Here is an 18,511-nt window from a genome sequence, read left to right as displayed (position 1 = left end):
TTTTCCACTCTCTTTTAATTTGGTTCGAATCATGATTGATTATGAGTGGGTGGAATTACTCTTTTGTTACTGAGGAATTTAAAGCTTGAGTTTTGTTCCTGGGTGACATTTGGTTTGGTTCTTAATTTATAGTTTGGTTATTCTCTGCGTGAGCCTTCAGGTAATAATAATAACGATGGCACTTGTTAAGCGCTTACGATGTGCCAAGCACTGTTCTAAGCGTGGGGAGGGACACAAGGTGATCAGGTTGTCCCACGTGGGGCTCACAGTCTTAATCCCCGTTTTCCAGATGAGGTCACTGAGGCACAGAGAAGTGAAGTGACTTGCCCAAAGTCACGCAGCAGACAAGCGGCGGAGCTAGGACTAGAACCCATGACCTCTGACTCCCAAGCCCGGGCTCTTTCCACTGAGCCACACTTCCCCAGGTGCTTCAGGTGTTAGTCCTTAGGCAATATCAATCAATAGCACTGTGACTTAATGTCTAAATTGAGTCTTAAAGAACTCTGTGCTCTCCTAGACTGTGAGCTCATTGTGGGCAGAGAATGTGGCCTCCAAATCTGTCATATTGTACTCTCCCAAGCGCTCAGCACAGTGTTCTGCAGCCAGTAAGCCCTCAATAAATACGATCGAATAATTGATTGCTCTGGACCGGAATCCAGCATGGGAAGCAGCGTGGCCTAGTAGAAAGAGCACAGACCTGGAAGCCGGAGGACCTGCGTTCTGATCCCTGCTCCACCACTTGTCTGATGGGTGACTTTGGGCAAGTCACTTAACTTCTCTATACCTCAGTTACCTCATTTGTAAAATGGGTATTAAGATGACGAGTCCTCTGTGGGACGTGGACTGTGTCCAACCCGATTATCGTGTATCGACCCCAGCACTTAGTACAGTGTCCGGCGTGTGGTTGCTCTTAACGACTACCATTTTTTTAAAAAATCTACCCTCTGAGTTGTGAATTCTCTCTGTGCTTTTTGTTCTTCCCAGTTAAGTGACCAAATGGTGAAGACAGTATTATTCTAACCATAATGCCCAGCTCTAGGAGGCTTGACCCGCGCCTTTCTGTGGGGGAGATATGTACCGAGCACTCCGTTCACCTAGATTTGCTCTACTCGTGCAAATTAGCCAGGTAATTCTGGCCCCAAAATACACATTGGTCTCCATTTTCTGAATGTTCCAGGTCCAAAACCACTCTGCCCTTAAATGTCCAGGTAATTGAGGCCAGTGTTTATTTTGGAGATCTGAAATATCTGGGTAATGGCTCAAACCTTTCCAAAAATAAATGGATTTGCTCTTTACAACTCATTAAACAGACACTAATAATAATAATATTGGTATTTGTTAAGCGCTTACTATGTGCAGAGCACTGTTCTAAGCACTGGGGTAGACACAGGGGAAACAGGTTGTCCCACGTGGGGCTCACAGTCTTCATCCCCATTTTCCAGATGAGGGAACTGAGGCCCAGAGAAGTGAAGTGACTTGCCCATGGTCACACAGCAGACAAGTGGCAGAGCCGGGATTCGAACTCATGACCTCTGACTCCAAAGCCCGGGCTCTTTCCAGGACAGGACAGGACAGGAGAGCCACAGTTCCCCCCAACAAATGAACCTTGGGGTGCCAGTTCAGAACTAACCTGAAGAAAAAACTCAACCTTTCGATTCGAGGGTTATGCTCTTTTACGTTTTGTTTTGTCGACGCGTTGGGGGTGGTGCCCTCCCTCCCTTCCGCCGCTCCACTTGTCTGTTTCCCTCCCCCACCGTCGTCCGGTGCAGGGGTGTGAAATAGGATGAGTTACCGCTATGTCGTCGGATCCAATCCGAGCCTTCACACTTGGGGCTCTTCAGATGAGCGGCATCGTGCCCTGGGTTTCTGGGAGAGGCGACATGGCGTAGTGGATGGAGCACGGGCCTGGGATTCGGAGGGTCGTGGGTTCCGGTTCCGCCTCTGACACTTGTGTGCCCTGTGGCCTGGGGTAAGTCACTTCACTTTTCTGGGCCTCAGTTGCCTCATCGGTGGAATGGGGATTGGGACTGTGGGCCCCGGGTAGGACGGGGACTGTGTCCGGCCCTACTCGCTTGTGCCCATCCCAGTGGCCGTGGGATCCTGAGCCGGGCGGGCCGCGTGACCTAGTGGAAAGAGCCCAGGTCTGGAAGTCAGAGGACTTGAATTCCAATCCCCACTCCACCACTTGCCTGCCGTGTGCCCTTGGCCAAGTCACTTTCACTTATCCGTGCCCCGGTTTCCTCATCTGTAAAATGGGGAGTCGATACCTGTTTCCCTCCCCCTTAGACTTTGAGCCTAGTGCGGGACAGGCACTGGGTCCCATCTAAAATAGATACTCCAGCACTTAGAACAGTGCTTGGCACGTAGTAAGCATTGAGCAATTACCATTATTAATATTATTATCATGATTGTTATTGAAAAGGCACGGGATGGCTAGCTTTCAGCTCGGCCTAGTGGCTAGAGCACAGGCCTGGGAGTCAGAAAGACCTGGGTTCTAATTCCGGTCCACCGCTTATCTATGTGACCCTGGGCAAAAGTGTGGCTCAGTGAAAAGAGCGTGGGCTTCGAAATCAGAGGTCATGGGTTCGACTCCTGGCTCTGCCACTGGTCAGCTGTGTGACTGTGGGCAAGTCACTTAACTTCTCTGTGCCTCAGTTACCTCATCTGTAAAATGGGGATTATCTGTGAGCCTCATGTGGGACAAACTGATTACCCTGTATATGCCCCAGAGCTTAGAACAGTGCTCTGCACGTAGTAAGCGCTTAACAAATACCAACATTATTATTATTATTATTAACTTCTCTGTGCCTCACTTACCTCATCGGTCAAATAGGGATTAAGAATGTCAGCCCCATGTGGGACAGGGACTCTGTCCAACCTGATTTGCTTGTATCCACCCCAGCGCAGTGCCTGGCACACAGTAAGCACTTAACAAATATCATTATTATTATTATTCGCCAGTGCTGAAATCCACCCTTTCCTCTCAATCCAAACCGCTACCATGGCAATCCAAGGATTTACCCTCGCCCACCTTGATTATTCCATCCGCTTCCTTCCTGACCTCCCTGCCCTCTGACTCTCCCCACTCTGCTCTATACTTCACTTTGCTACCTGGATCATTTTTCTACAAAAACGTTCAATCCACGTCTCCCCACTCCCCAAGAACGTCCAGTGGTTGCCCGTCTACCGCCACATCAGACAGAAACTCCTCACCATCAGCTTTAAAGCACTCAGTCACCTTGCCCCCTCCTACCTCAACTTGCTGTTGTCTTCTTACAAGCCAGCCCTCACACTTCACCCCTCTAATACCAACCTACTCCCTCTACCTCGATCTCGTCTGTCTCGCCGCCGACCTCTCACCCACGTCCTGCCTCTGGCCTGGAACGCCCTTCCGACGGACAATTTTACTCTCCCCACCTTCAAAGCCTTATTGAAGGCACGTCTCGTCCAAGCGGCCTTCCGTGACTAAGCCCTCATTTCCTCTTTTCCCACTCCCTTCTCCATCGTCCTGACTTGCTCCCTTTATTCACCCCTCCCTCGGCCCCACAGCAGTCGTGTACGTGTCCGTAATTTATTTATTTATATTAATGCCTGTCTCCCCGTCTAGATTGTGAGCTCGGTGTGGGCAGGACGTGTGTCTACCAACTCTGTTATAGCGTACTCTCCGAAGTGCTCAGTACAGTGCTTTGCACACATAAATACGACTAATTGATTGACCTGGGACTCCGAGGACCTGGGTTATAATCCCAGCTCTGCCGTGTGTCTGCCGTGTGACCTTGGGCACACCACTAATTTCTCAGTGCCTCAGTTACCCCATCTGTAAAATGGGGATCAAATCTCACTCCCTCCTACATGAACTCCGTGTGGGGCGGGCATTGTGTCCAGCCTGATTAACTTGTATCTACCCCAGTGCATAGAACGGCGCTTGACACATAGTAAATGCTTAAAAAGTACCATTTTTTAAAAAAAGAAAAGATGTCAATGCCTCCCTGTATTGCCTCTTCCAGGCTCCAGGCCTGCAGGCCCAGGAGTGACAAGGTGAGGCAGGTTTCTACAAATGGAAATGACGACTCTCCTCACTGACTAGCAAATATTGTGGTCGCTTAATGGATATATGAGTTAGCCCCATTAAAATGACACACAGTAAGACTGTAAGGTCTTATTGGGTCACGTCGGTTGGCTATCACACCCAGTTTTCTGACCCGGAGAGTAGCACCGAGATATTTGATGGAATCCTGTGCTGGCGACCTTCCTTGACATCCATCCTTTGGATAGGACTGCACCGTCGACATCTCCAACGTTTCCTCCTCTATCCCTAACTTGCCCTCTAGGAGCCCATGATACACCTCTTTTCTGTGAATTTATCTTGAACTCCCTGTACAACTTTCTGTGGGGAACCAATTCCATATGCATGAGGAACGTTTCCTACTCCCTCTTTGTCTCTTAGAAATGGAATTTCAGTCGTTAACAGTGCTGTCCCGTCTAATTCCTGTTTTGTCCTTCCCTCAGATTTTCATTACGAGGTACATCGACACACAGACGTAACCTGTTTCTGAAAGGCTCATTGTCAATTTCTGTTTCTCATTGGAAAGAAACAGTCCAGTAGAACCTTTAGTTTCAAGGTGTCCCCCTGAAACCTGAAGCCCCCAAAGAATGGAAGGTCAGCTTTTAAAACAGTTTCTCAGAAATAAATGATAAAATGTGGATTGTATATGCAGACTATGGGTGGTTGACAAGAATGGGGCTTGGGACATTTTCATAGAGGACTAATAATAATAACTGTGGTATTTGTTAAGTGCTTACTATGTGCCAGGCACCATACTGAGCGCTGGGAAGGATACAAGCAGATCAGTTGGACATAGTCCCTGTCTCGCCTGGGGCTCCCAGTCTTAATCCCCATTTTACGGATGAGATAACTGAGGCCCAGAGAAGTGAAATGACTTGCGCAAGGCCACAATGTAGACAAGTGGCGGAGCTGGAATTATGACTCAAGACCTTCTGACTCTCAGGCCGCTGCTCCATTCACTACGCCGTGCTGCTTCCCACTACGTCGAGCATGCTTATGTCTCCCCCATCCTAAAGAAAACCCTCCCTTGACTCCACGTCTCCCTCCGGTTATCGCCCCATCCCTCTCTCACCATTCCTCGCCAAACTCCTTGAGTTCCTCTCCTCCACTTCTCTCCTTGACCCCCTCCACTCTGGCTCCCATCCCCTTCACAAGGATCACAAATGATTTCCTTCGTGCCGGATTCAACGCCCTCTACCCCATCCTAATCCTCCTCGACCTCTCGCCTGCCTTCGACACTGTCAACCACCCCCTTCTCCTGGAAATACCATCCAACCTCGGCTTCACTGAACCTGCCCTCTCCTGGTTCTCCTATCTCCGTGATGCTCATTTACAGTCTCTTTTGCGGGCTCCTCCTCTGCCTCCCACCCCCTAAATGTGGGTGTCCCGCAAGGTTCAGTTCTGGAACCCCTTCTATTCTCCACGTACACCCACTCCCTTGGAGAACTCATTCGCTCCCATGGCTTCAACCTCTGTGTGGATGATTCCCAAATCTACCTCTCCAGCCCTGATCTCTCTCCCTCTCTGCAGTCTCGCAGTCGTGCTGTCTGTAAGATATCTCCACTGACACCTCAAATTTGACATGTCCAAAGTAGAACTCCTGATCTTCCCACCCAGACCCCGGCCTTCCTCTTATTTTCCCATCATTGTAGACAGCACCACCATCCTTCGTGTCTCATAAACCTGTAACCTCGGCATTATCCTTGACCTTTCATTTAACCCACCTATTCAATCTATCACTAAATCCTGTCGGTTCGACCTTCACAGCATCGCTGAAACTGTCCTCTCCATCCAAACTGCCACTTTAAGCACTTACTCTATCCCACCTTGATCACTGTATCAGCCTCCTCGCTGACCTCCCTGCCTCCTGTCTCTCCCCACTCCAGCCCATACTTCACTCAGCTGCCCAGGTCGTTTTTCTATGAAAATGTTCAGTCCTTGTTCCCCCACTCCTCAAGAACCTCCAGTGGTTGCCCGTCCACCTGCACGTCAAACAGAAACTCCTGACCATCGGCTTTAATATGGGTGGTTGACACTCCTCCTACCTCACCTCGCTGCTGTCCTCGCAACCCAGTGTACACACTATGCTCCTCTAACGCCATCCTACTCACTGCACCTCGATCTCATCTGTCTCGTCGCTGACCTCCTTCTCGCATCCTCCCTCTGGCCTGCAATGCCCATCTTTCTGACGGACAATCACTCCCCCCACCTTCAAAACCTTACTGAAGGCACGTCTCCTCCAAGAGGCTTTCCATGACTAAGCCCTCATTTCCTCTTCTCCCACTCCCTTCTCCATCACCCTGATTTGTTCCCTTTATTCACTCCTCCCGCAGCCCCACAACATTTCTGTACACATCCATCGTTTTATTTATATCAATGTCTGTCTCCCCCTCTAGACTGCAAGCTCACTGTGGGCAGGGAATGTGTTTTTCCCAACTCTGTTACATTGCTACAGTGTACTCTCCCAAGCGCTTAGAACAGGGCTCTTTAAGCGTTCAATAAATATGATCGATTCATTTTATTAAAAAGGTACCACATTTTGGTTTTTGTATTTTGTATGCAATGCCATTTAGAAGATAGCTTGATGTCCCAACCACACGAGGGACTGGTGTGATATCCAATTGAATTTTTCATCAGAGATTTTGTTTTAGGTACTGATTCCATGGACGGCCATTTATATTCTCCCAAGCACTTAGTAAGAGTTTTACGAACTCCATTCCAGCGATGCCATGGCCATGTTCACCTGGCCCGACCCCCTACTGCCAGGCTGCATTCTTTATGGTCTCCACAGGTCCAGTTCTACCCTGTCCCCAGTAGCTCAGTGCCCCACCCAAGGTCTGGTCTCCACAGAGCTTTGACTTCCTCAGAGGTCATGGGTTCAAATCCCGGCTCGGCCACTTGTCAGCTGTGTGACTTTGGGCAAGTCACTTAACTTCTCGGTGCCTCATTTACCTCATCTGTAAAATGGGGATTAAGACTGTGAGCCCCACGTGGGACAACCTGATTCCCCAGTGTCTACCCCAGTGCTTAGAACAGTGCTCGGCACGTAGTAAGCGCTTAACAAATACCAACATTATTACTTCCTCCTCTTTCACCATCGCTAATCTTCTAGTAAAGTCCAACAAACCCTTGGGCAACAAGAGAATTTGCAGAGGCCAGGAGGGAAGCAGCAGGATTGGGGATCAGTGGGTTCTGTCTCTCCTTTACCCACATTTAAGGAGACAAAGGGAAAAAAAATAGACTACTGGAGATTGCAGGAGAATGAAGTGCCCCCAGAGAGAGAGAGAGAGAGAGAGAGACACTCTTAGACACAGAGACAGGCCTCCACGGATACCATGAACGAACATGCAAGGAGATGCAGAGATATATAAACAGGGATATTCACGCGCCCCTAAACCCAGACAGAGAAAAGAGGAAAAAAAGGCAGGTAAATCAGGCACGCAAACTCATGGACACAGTCATGCAAATTTGTTCCCTAGCCTTTTGCAAGGTCCACTCTCTGGCGCTCCACCCATTTACCCGGAATCTGATAATATGTCCAATCCCCAAATGCTCTGAGGAGGTAGCGCGATACCTGTTTTGAATCCTCCTTCCACTGGGTTGAAAATGAGTCCGTGACAGCAATGGTGCTTAAATAGCAGATGGTGATGACTCCAATTCTTATTTTTTTGTTCCAAACTGCCTTGCAGTTCGCCCGTCGTAGATGCGACAACCACGATGACAAGAGGTGATGGAGTCTCCCATTAGGAATGATGAACGAGCCTCAGGCCTGAGATCTCAGGTCCGAGAACCTGTGTGGAGGCAATCAGTCGTATTTATTGTTTACTGTGTGCAGAACGCTGTGTGCAGGACACTGTACTAAACACTTAATAATCAGTGGCCTTTACCAAGCGCTTACTATGTGTCCGGCACTATTCTGTGTATTTTGGTAGCTACAAGTTAATCAAGTTGTACACGGTCCCTGTTCCACCTGGGGCTGACAGTCGAAATAGGAGGGAGTACAAATATTTAATCCCCGTTTGAAGGAGGAGTAAATTGAGGCATAGAAATGACATGCCCACGGTCAGATGGCAAGCGACTGGCAGAGCAATCATTCGTATTTATTGAGCGCTTACTGTGGGCAGAGCACTGTACTCACCGCTTGGGAGAATACAACATAGCAAAGTTTATAGAACAGGGATTAAAGCCCAGGTCCTTGGACTCCCGGGCTGGTGATCGCCCTACCGGGCCACGCTGCTTCTCTGCACTCGGGGAGAATATGAATGCCACTTGCAGTCTCTCACATTTTAAGTAAGTGCTTAAAATGATCATTCTGTCATTTTACCCCAGGCACCCCCCTGCCCGGTACTGATCAGGCACCGGGCGCCTCTGTGTCTGGTATTTTTATTTGAAATGCCCAATCTCTAGTACGTTCCCTCCGGGGCAGGGAGGGCAGTAAGTAAATGAATGGGCCGGTAGAGGTACGGTAGAACCAGTGAAGTGCAAACACAGACTTTTTAGGTGCAGGACTCACGGCCAAAGCGACCTTAGACCTTAGCGTATCGATGTTTTACGTAGTATCATAAACCAAGGGCAGTTGCTATGGCAGCCGCTGTCTTCTTCCCCACCCACGGTTAGCCCGCTCTCTTTATGGGTTCCGGCTGGGCTGCTGGGGGAGTGGCGTGGCTCAGTGGGTAGAGCACGGGCCTGGGAGGCAGAAGGACCTGGGTTCTAAGCCAGCCTCTGCCCCTTGTCTGCTGTGTGACCTTGAGCGAGTCACTTAACTTCTCTGTACCTCAATTACCTCATCTGTAAAATGGGGAGCCCCTTATGGAACAGGGACCGTGTCCAACCTGATTAGCTTGTATCTCCCCCAGCGCTTAGAACAGTGCTTGCCTCATAGTAAGCAAATACTGGGCTTAACAGATACCGTTATCATGATGATTATTACCTCAAGGAATGTTGTAGGGGGTTTCTCGATCGGAAATCTTCGCCTCTTAATGGAGCTATCCCAGCAGGCAGAACTGGGATTAGTCCCAGGCGTCCTGATTCCCAACCACTATATTATACAGCATATGTCACGGCCCTCAGGCCTAGCGCGACTTGTGAGAGGTTCTGTGTGGCCGGTCAAACACCGCGGAAAGAGGCGGCGAGTGGAAGGTAACTTTAGGTGCCTGGCTCTTACTCAAGGCTGCGGCTGCCTCTGTTCTCCAGGGTTTCCAGCGTTCTGGGCAGGGCCAGCTTCAGACATTTGGCCACCCTGAGGCGAGAAGAAATGGGCTACCCTCTTCCTCGGGCAACCATCCTGACATGCGGGTGTCACCCACAGGATAACGTAACCACGTCATAGAGAAGCAGCGTGGCTCAGTGGAAGGAGCCCGGGCTTGGGAGTCAGAGGTCAGGGTTTCTATTCCCACCTCCGCCACTTGTCAGCTGTGTGACTTTGGGCAAGTCACTTCACTCCTCTGGGCCTCAGTTACCTCATCTGGAAAATGGGAGTGAAGACTGTGAGCCCCAAAGGGGACAACCTGATTAAATCTTGTATCTCCCCCCACGCTTAGAACAGTGCGTGGCACATAGTAAATGCTTAACAAATGCCATCATTATTATTCTACGGAACATTTTGTGCAAGCCCCCCCGAGCCCGTCCGAACTTATATAGAGATTATAATGGTTAAAAAAAGGGTAAATTAAATCTACTTGGCAATTTAAATATGACAGCCCATGCGCCTCAAAATTGCTGTCCCGTGATTCCCCACGTGGGCCAACCTGATCACCTTGTATCCACCCCATTGCTTAGAACAGTGCTAGGCATATAGTAAGCACTTAACAAATGCCATCATTATTATTATTAGTCCCCTCCTCTGAGGAGCTGCTTCTCTCGCTTGTATTCTGTCCCCCGTGATGGTTCTGGGATCGCTCTGCCTACAGCTATGATGATCATTCTGTCATTTTACCCCAGACACCCCCCTGCCCGGTACTGATCAGGCACCGGGCGCCTCTGTGTCCGGTATTTTTATTTGAAATGCCCAATCTCTGTCTGCCTCGACTCCGGTGGGTTAGAAACGGCTCCCGTGTTCATTTACGGGGAGATGGGAAGGGAACACAAAGTAACGCTCTGATGTCATCTCTATCTCCCGATCCAGTCCTCAAAATTGGGAACTTTCGGCCTGAAAAAACCATTTTCTCCGTCGCAGTGGGACTGGAGGTCTGCAGAAAGTCCTTTTTCTGGGCCGGAAATCAAGCCTTTGAAAGACGTAAACTCTACACTCCAGGGTACGGAAAGGGCCCGAAGGAGAGAATCTAGCTAATTAATTTTGCCCCGTAAAGACGATCCACTCGAAAATTTAAGCTCTGTCGAGGTATTCCCTTCCAAGTCAGTTTAAATGTAACACTGAAGCTCCCAATTAGAATGTATTCCGGGTATTCGAACTAAGATTCTCAAGGTAAAACGTGGCAATCTCCATATTTTTCACTGCACATTTTCATCCATTAGGCAAAATAGAGCTGTTCCCCAGCTGCTAGAGGGCTAAAGATCAGTTTCCCATATGTTTTGGCTACCTGGATAGAATTGCTGGAGACCGAAGACACAATTCTCTAGAGGAAAAGATATCCTAATGGTTCAAAAATGTGCCATTAGTTATCTCTATTGAAATAGCAGTTGGGGGCTGTGGGCAAGAATGTGTTTACCATCTCTGTTGCGGTGTCCTCTCTTCAGCACTTAGTACAGTCCTCCGCACGCAGTAAATGCTCAATAAATACCACTGGTCGGTGGATCGATTGGAGAGATGGAGTGGGAGAGTGAGGCACTTAGGGAAAGAGAGGGCATCTTGCATTAGAAAATACCTTGAATCCAAAACCACAGGAATCCTTCGCTCGCCTGATCTCCCGACAAGCGGCCTTGAAGCGGGACAGATTTGCACCGTAACAACTGCGGTGCAGGCTTGTGACCCAGTTCAATAGTGGGTATTCCGGGTTTCCACAAAGCTTCCTTGTCAGAGCCCCACAAGACTTTATATCTACCCCTCTCCTGGGCCCAGCCCCCTTTTCCCTCACGTCTTATGTTTCTTGCATATGTTCCTCACAATAGGCTGCTGCGGCCAGGAGAATTATCTAATGTCATTTGAAATGATACTCCCAGTGGAGAGGCAGATGGCAAGTGTTTGGAAATCTGTTAGGTGATTTAGCCTCTCAGGACGGGCAGATAGTGAGGAGGGCGGGGATGTATTCCGAAGAAAGCAGCGACAAGCAGATCCATGTAAACGGAACCTAGTTTTACGGCGAAAAGTGGTGGCTTCCATTCCAGACCAAAAAAACCCTCGTCCGCCTCGGAAGAATGAGACCCTCTGGAAGGGGAAATCTACCGTCCTCCCAACCCCCCGGGGAAGGGAACAGGGGAACTGATAGTAATGAGTTCGAATCCCAGCTCTGCCACTTGTCGGCTGTGTGACTGTGGGCAAGTCACTTAACTTCTCTGGGCCTCAGTTCCCTCATCTGTAAAATGGGGATTAAGACTGTGAGCCCCACGTGGGACAACCTGATTCCCCTATGTCTACCCCAGCGCTTAGAACAGTGCTCGGCACATAGTAAGCGCTTAACAAATACCAACATTAATAATGATAATGGTATTTATTAAGCGCTTACTGTGTGCCAAGCACTCTTCTAAACACTGGGGTGGATACAGGGTAATCATGTTGTCCCACCTGGGGGCTCACGGTCTTAATCCCCATTTTACAGATGGGGTAACTGAGGCACGGAGAAGTGAAGTGGCTTGCCCAGGGTGGCAGACAAGTGGTGGAGCACCCCTGTCCTCTGACTCCCACGCCCGCGCTCTTTCCACTAAATCATGCTGCTCAACTGATCTGGGGCCCTCTTCACCGGCTAGTCAGGCAGGGCTCTAGGAGGACCAAGACCTAGCCAGAGGTGCGAAACATCAGCAAGGTCAGCAGCATTGATTGAGCCCCTTCTCCAGGCCGAGCACGGTCCTAGGCACTCGGGACCCTACGGTGAAAGTGAAAGCTGGGGCCCTCGCTCGTGAGACTCTTAGAATTCAATAAAGGAGAAAAGCAGGAATGTACTGTTAACCGCGCGGTAGGTTAAAGGCTAAGAGGATGGCTACAAATGAGAAGGTCCAGAGTAACAAGAAGAAGAAGAAGAACCGTTGTACGGATTAAGTGCTTACTAAGACCTGGGGTGGATACAGGCCGATCGGGTTGGACGCAGTCTCTGTCCCAGGTGGGGCTTGCAGTCGTAATCCTCCTTTTACGGACAAGGGGACCGAGGCCCAGAGGAGTGAAGAGGCTTGCCCAAGGTCACACAGCAGAGAGGCGGTAGAGCCGGGATTAGAACCCAGGTCCTCCTGGCTCCCAGGCCCGTGCTCTACCCCTAGGCCCTGCTCCTTGCTGATTAAATAAATAATAGTCTGAGGAATCTAAATACGCACAGGGCTGCTAAAATGGCTGACGGGGTGGTGGGATCAGGAAGTTAGGATTCGGCAGGGAATGCCTCTTAGAAGAGGAGACTTTTTAGGAGGGCTTTGAAACTGGCAAGGAGCGGGGAGCGTAAAGAACGTGGGCGTGGGAGTCAGAGGACCTGGGTTTTAATCTCGGTTCTGTCCCTTCCCTGCTGCGTGACCTTGGGCAAGTCACTTGGCTTCTCTGTGCCTCAGTTTCCTCATCTGTAAAATGGGGATTCCATATCTGATGTCCTCCCTACTTAGACTGTGAGCCCCGTGTGGGACAGGTACCGGACCCGACCTGATTATTTTATATCTTCCCCAGTGCTTAGTACAGGGGAGAAGCAGCTTGGCTCAGAGAGGCAGCGTGGCTCAATGGCAAGAGCCCGGGCTTGGGAGTCAGAGGTCATGGGTTCTAATCCCGGCTCCGCTGCTTGCCAGCTGTGTGATTTTGGTCAAGTCACTTCACTTCTCTGTGCCTCAGTGACCTCATCTGTAAAATGGGGATTAAAAACTGTGAGCCCCACGCGGGACAACCTGATCACCTTGTATCCCCCCCGCCCCCCAGTGCTTAGAACAGTGCTCTGCACATAGTAAGCGCTTAACAAATACCACCGTAACTCTCACAGTTCTATTATTTGGGCGATCAGACGGGGACGGGAACTCCGGGCAGGTAGAAAGGCATGAGCAATGGGTCAGTCCGGGAGTTACGAGCAACTCAATCTTTTCAGTTGCCTGCCTGTGAAAGTTCAACCCCTACCTTGGTCTTTGAAAGGTAGATTAGTTTGAGAAATTGGAGAGTCGTTGGTTATTGATCTGGTATCTAATTGCGCCCATCTTGGATGTCCAAGTTGAAAATGGCTCTTTTATGCAGGGACACCTAAAATCTGGTTGCTATTAAATAAGGCCATCCTTCAGAATTCAAATAAAAGAACCATCATTTTCATTTTTTTCAATATCGGTTGAGGCACCATAAAGTGCCAGGCAGTTTATTATGCATCCTAGGGGATTGAGTTAAATGCCATTCCAACTTATAAGGGGGCTCATAGTGTAAGTGGGGTGGGAGGGGGAGCAGATGGTCCCACACACAATCCATTCCAATGTGTGTGAGGATCATATCAAGGAGTTTGTCTACGAATAAGTCCCAGAACTGGTAACCCAAGAGTTTGGACTCCCCACGCCCCTAGTTGGGAGACCAGACTGGTGAAAAGAGGGCAAGATTTCTATGTAATGATGACTCAGGAGGTCAGGCTGGAAACAATTTGACCAACTCTTTTGCGGTGAAATGGACAGGGCAGATTGTTAAACTCCTACAATTTTTTTTTCCTATTTTAGGGGTTTACTCTGCTGTCCATGACCTTCTGTACTTCTCCAGCGATCCATCAGTTGTATTTATTGAGTGATCGCCACGTGCAGAGCATTGTTCCAAGCGCTCGGGAGAGTACAAGACAACAGAATTGGTAGACACGTCGCCTGCCCACACATGAGCTTACAGTCTTGAGGGGCACCTATTGTTCATTTAGAATTCGGGGTAAAAAAATGTCTTGGATCATGGAGGGGGATGATGATTCATACGTGAAGGCCAGGCCTTGGGCCCGTCACAAAAACTTTAGGACTGAGAACCTGTGAGGAGGAGTTGATTACAGTGCTACTGGTTTGCACAGTTCTCACACTCTCTCCTCTCCGCGAGTCACGTTCCAGATGAGCCAGGGGGTGCAAGAATCGGATATAAAATATGGAGTACATCAACATGCGAACGCATAGACCTTTGAGCTGAGTCTTGAAAGAAAGGAGACGTAGCTTGGAAGAGCGGAGGAAGTAGACTGTTCCAGGTATTTGGAACAGCCCAAGAAAAGGCTTGGAAGCGGGGGAGGAGGGGTCATTTATAAGGAATGCAAGAAGGCTTGCTTGGCTAGAAGAGGAAGAGAAACACAATAATGAGTATCCTTTCCCAGGAAGAGATTGAAAGGATTTGTATTCCTGCTGCCCATTCAGTAAACGAAGGATTCCAAACGCTCGGATTTTTTTTTTTTTAATAGTATTTGTTCAGCGCTTACTGCGTGCCGGGCACTGCTCTACGGACTGGAGTAGATACAAAATAGAAAGGTTGAACACGGTCCCTGTCCCGCTTGGGGCTCAGAGTCTTAATCGCCAGTTTTACAGATGAGGTAACGGAGGCACGGAGAAGCCAAGTGACTTGCCCAAGTTCACACAGCAGACAAATGGAGCTGGGATTAGAACCCAGGCCCTTCTGATTCCCAGCCCCGTGCTCTGTCCACTAAGTCATGTTGCTTCTCTGGGTTGGGGCTACCAAAACTATTAAAATCATTGACAGCCTTGTGAATGTGTAATTCTGGTTTCGAATGTGTCCCCCCACCAACCACCCTCATTACGTTAGCCAGAGTAAAGATGATGCCTTCTCAGAGAGAAAGCATATGCCCTGCTCACATGATATGCAAGCCCTCCTCCTATATTCATTCCCCCTCAATCTTGTCTCACAGAGCCGCGTTTTCAGTTTGGGGCCGGGGCCAGGCTCGCGGCTTCACCTCAGCAGGGCTCCCTGCAAAAGGCTGACGTGGAAACAGAAAGAACATCTTTATGCTATGGCTTTAGGAGGGGCTGGGAATGGTCAACGGGTTATAATAAACTGCTGTTGGGCATACTCCAGAAGGGATTCTGCCTCGGGAGGGCTGGCAGTTGGAGAGAGAAACTGAGGATCGTGAAGGGCAGAGAGGTGGCCATATCCATCATGAATAGTTTTCCCCTTCCCTTTTCTTCCCTTTCAAAGGGTCTTCGGACATGTCGGTCTGGTGTCCGTGGCATTTGGCTTGGATTATGCCCAGTTTGAAGGGAGGCCCCTGTGGTAAATCAGACACCCTGTGGTTTGGGGGAATGAGACTGTACGCGGGCATCTATCCATCTAAGCTGCCTCCCTGCCCAGCTCTAAGTGGAGAAGTGTGTGGAATGCTTCTCCCTCTCTCTCTCTCTCTCTTTCTCTGTGTCAGAGCTGGAAAGCAGTGTTGAAATAGAAATGCAAGACAGGGACTTTTCGGGTCTTGTGAAGTAAACAGTTCCTCTTAGCTATCTCCGAAGTGTGGATATTGCTAAGAAAATCCGTCACTCCTTCACTGCCCCATGGAAGGCAGTCCAGAGCTGTTCTCTCTGGGTGAGTCTGTTTTCTGATTTCAACATCCCAGAATGTCATGTGGTTTTCCAAACCTCTGTTGAAAACCCATACTCTTGACCTCATTATTCCTTTGTAGCTGCAGGGAGATCCTTTACTTTTCCCTAGCTTGCCTTTAAAATGGTTTGCATGGTTTGAAGGGCTACTTTTCTCTCATCACTGCAGAGTTGGTGGCCAATTCACTCAGCCTAAAGCCGAGGGTAAGTCCTTTTTGTGATTTTACGTGGGTCAGTTGTGTTTAAAGTCGTCTGCCGCTTTAGCGGGGAGGAAAACCGAAAGGTGGTCTTCAGAAGCTGAAATGAAAATTGAGGGAGAAAAAAGGCACTAAGTGTTTGCAATTTGCATTCGATAGTATTTATTGAGCGCTTACTATGTGCAGAGCACCGTGCTGAGCGCTTGGAACGTACAATTCGGCAACAGATAGAGGCGATATGGTAGTCAAACTAGCGAAGCAGCAGGCCTGGTGAATAGAGCACGGGCCCGGGATTCAGCAGGACCTGGGCCCTAATTCCGGCTTCGCCACTTGTCTTCTGTGTGACCTTGGGCAAGTCACTTAGCTGCTCTGGGCCTGTTACTGCATCTGTAAAATGGGGATAAATACTGGGAGCCCCCTGTGGGACACGGATCGCGTCCAGTCTGATTAGCTTGAATCTGCCCCAGCGTTTAGTACAGTGCCTGGTACATGGTAAGGGTTTAACTACCATTTTAAAACAAAAACAAAACAAACCTAACTCCAGGCAAAGTGATGATAGCACCTGGCATTCACACTCTATGTTACTGAACATTGTCTGCCTCCTCCCTTGAAGTTCAGGTTCATTTTAATTTCAAGGTAAGTTTAGTCCTGGCCTAAAAGAAAATCAGAGGAAACTTTTAATCTCAGAGGACTTATGGAAAGCTCAGACAATTAGGAGAAGTGCAGTATCGCTCCAGTATTGACAGATAAGAGCTGCACAGTATTCCTGGGACCTTGACTTGATTTATTTTGTTAAGCAATGGCATCAGACAAATATTTGATTTCAGTGCTAGCGCTTACTACTCGGCGGTCTCAGACAGATATCTCATTGGGTTTTACAAAGCTCTAGTGATGATGGTTTCAAGGACTTCTGCTTTTTTCCTTTCTTTGGTTAGCGACCCACCCTGTCCAGGGGTGATTAGCTGCAGTCTTAACTCAGACTTTTGAACTTTCAAAACCATCTGAATTATGATTATGGTGTTTGTCAAGTGCTTAGGATATAATAATGTTGGTATTTGTTAAGCGCTTACTATGTGCCGAGCACTGTTCTAAGCGCTGGGGTAGACATAGGGGAATCAGGTTGTCCCACGTGGGGCTCACAGTCTTAATCCCCATTTTACAGATGAGGGAACTGAGGCACAGAGAAGTTAAGTGACTTGCCCACAGTCACACAGCCGACAAGTGGCAGAGCTGGGATTCGAACTCATGAGCCCTGACTCCAAAGCCCGTGCTCTTTCCACTGAGCCACGCTCCTTCTCCATATATATGGATATGTCAAGGATATGTCCCAGGATATGTCAAGGACCCTTCTAAGCATGTACTCTCTGCTGCCATACCTGCCAAATGTTGGATTTTAAGAATTATATCCAAGTATTTGTGACATCCTTTGGCGATCCCGAGGGCATGTCCCTGTTGCTCTGTTGCTGATTACTAAAGAATAGCATCATCAGCAAGTGTTTGAAAAACCAGACAGCGAAGCCAATTTGAAAGCAACAGCTGGACAAAGGAAAACGACTTTAAAAAAAACACATCGGGCCAATAGATTCCATAGATAGCTCTGTCTCTCAGTGACATGTTTTATTTAGTCTGTGTAGACACTTCTTCTAAGTACTGAATCCTGACAGCTCAAGTGAGAGGGAGTCCTGTGTTCAACCAGTTCATTTTCACGGTGCCCTGCGGACAAGAGGAATTGACTTCCCTCCAACTTGCTTGATCTACCGGGGGTAGTTACTCTAAAAGAAAACATCGGGCACCTAGCGTTTGTGCTAGCCAGTGATAACTAGTGAAAACATCACCTCTTGACCTTGTATTAATAATGAAGTCAATCAATCAGTTATTCAGTCACTGGCATTGTGCAGAATGCTGTACTAAGTGCTGGGGAAAGTACAATACAACAGACTTGGGAGGCAGAATCCCTGCCCGTGAGGAGCTTACAGTCTGTTGGGGGAGACGGACATTAAAATAAATTACAGATAGAGGAAATAGTGGAGTGGAAGGATGTGGACATAAGTGCCGTGAAGCTGGGGGTAGTATCAAAGGGCTAAAGGGGTTCACAGCCAAGTGCATAGGTGAGGCAGAAGGTAGAGTGGATAGGGGAAACGAGGGCTTAGTCGGGGAAAGCCTCTCAGAGGAGATGGGATTTTTAAAAGGGTTTTGAAGACGGGGAGAACGGTGGATTCGCAGATATGAAGGGGGAGGGAGTTCCAGGGGAGAGGGAGGACATGGGTTGGCAGGGAGATAGACGAGATCGAGGTAGAGTGACTAGGTCGGCATTAGAGGAGCAAAGTGTACGGGCTGGACAATAGCAGGAAATCAGAGAGGTAAGGTAGGAGGGGAGTGAGTTTATTGAGTGCTTTAATGCCGACGGTAAGGAGTTTCTGGTTGAGTCGGTGGGGGACGCGCCACCAATGGGGGTTCTTAAGTGGAGAGATGTGGACTGAAGGGTTTTGTAGAGAAACGATCTGGACAGCAAAGTGCAGCGTGGGCTGGAGTGGGGAGAGACAGGAGGCAGGGAAGTCAGGAAGGAGACTGATGAGGTAGTCAAAGTGGGATGGGATAAGCACTTGGATCAGCATGGTAACAGTTTGGATGGAGA

At 48.9% G+C, this 18,511-nt stretch overlaps 1 protein-coding gene across 1 annotated transcript in view; it reads left to right on the top strand.

Moving 5' to 3' along the window:
• The first annotated feature begins 15,787 nt into the window (after positions 1–15,787).
• CORO2A (coronin 2A) overlaps positions 15,788–18,511 on the top strand; it is a 76,725-nt gene continuing 74,001 nt past the window's right edge. Inside the window, exon 1 of the mRNA XM_029054593.2 lies at positions 15,788–15,883. The gene's annotated coding sequence lies outside the window, so the exon portion shown is untranslated. The remainder of the gene's footprint in view (positions 15,884–18,511) is intronic.

The sequence above is a fragment of the Ornithorhynchus anatinus genome, chromosome X5 (assembly GCF_004115215.2).
Source record: "Ornithorhynchus anatinus isolate Pmale09 chromosome X5, mOrnAna1.pri.v4, whole genome shotgun sequence".
Classification (NCBI taxonomy): Eukaryota; Metazoa; Chordata; class Mammalia; order Monotremata; family Ornithorhynchidae; genus Ornithorhynchus; species Ornithorhynchus anatinus.
Note: the sequence above shows the minus strand (reverse complement) of the source record. Positions and strands in the feature narration are given on the sequence as shown.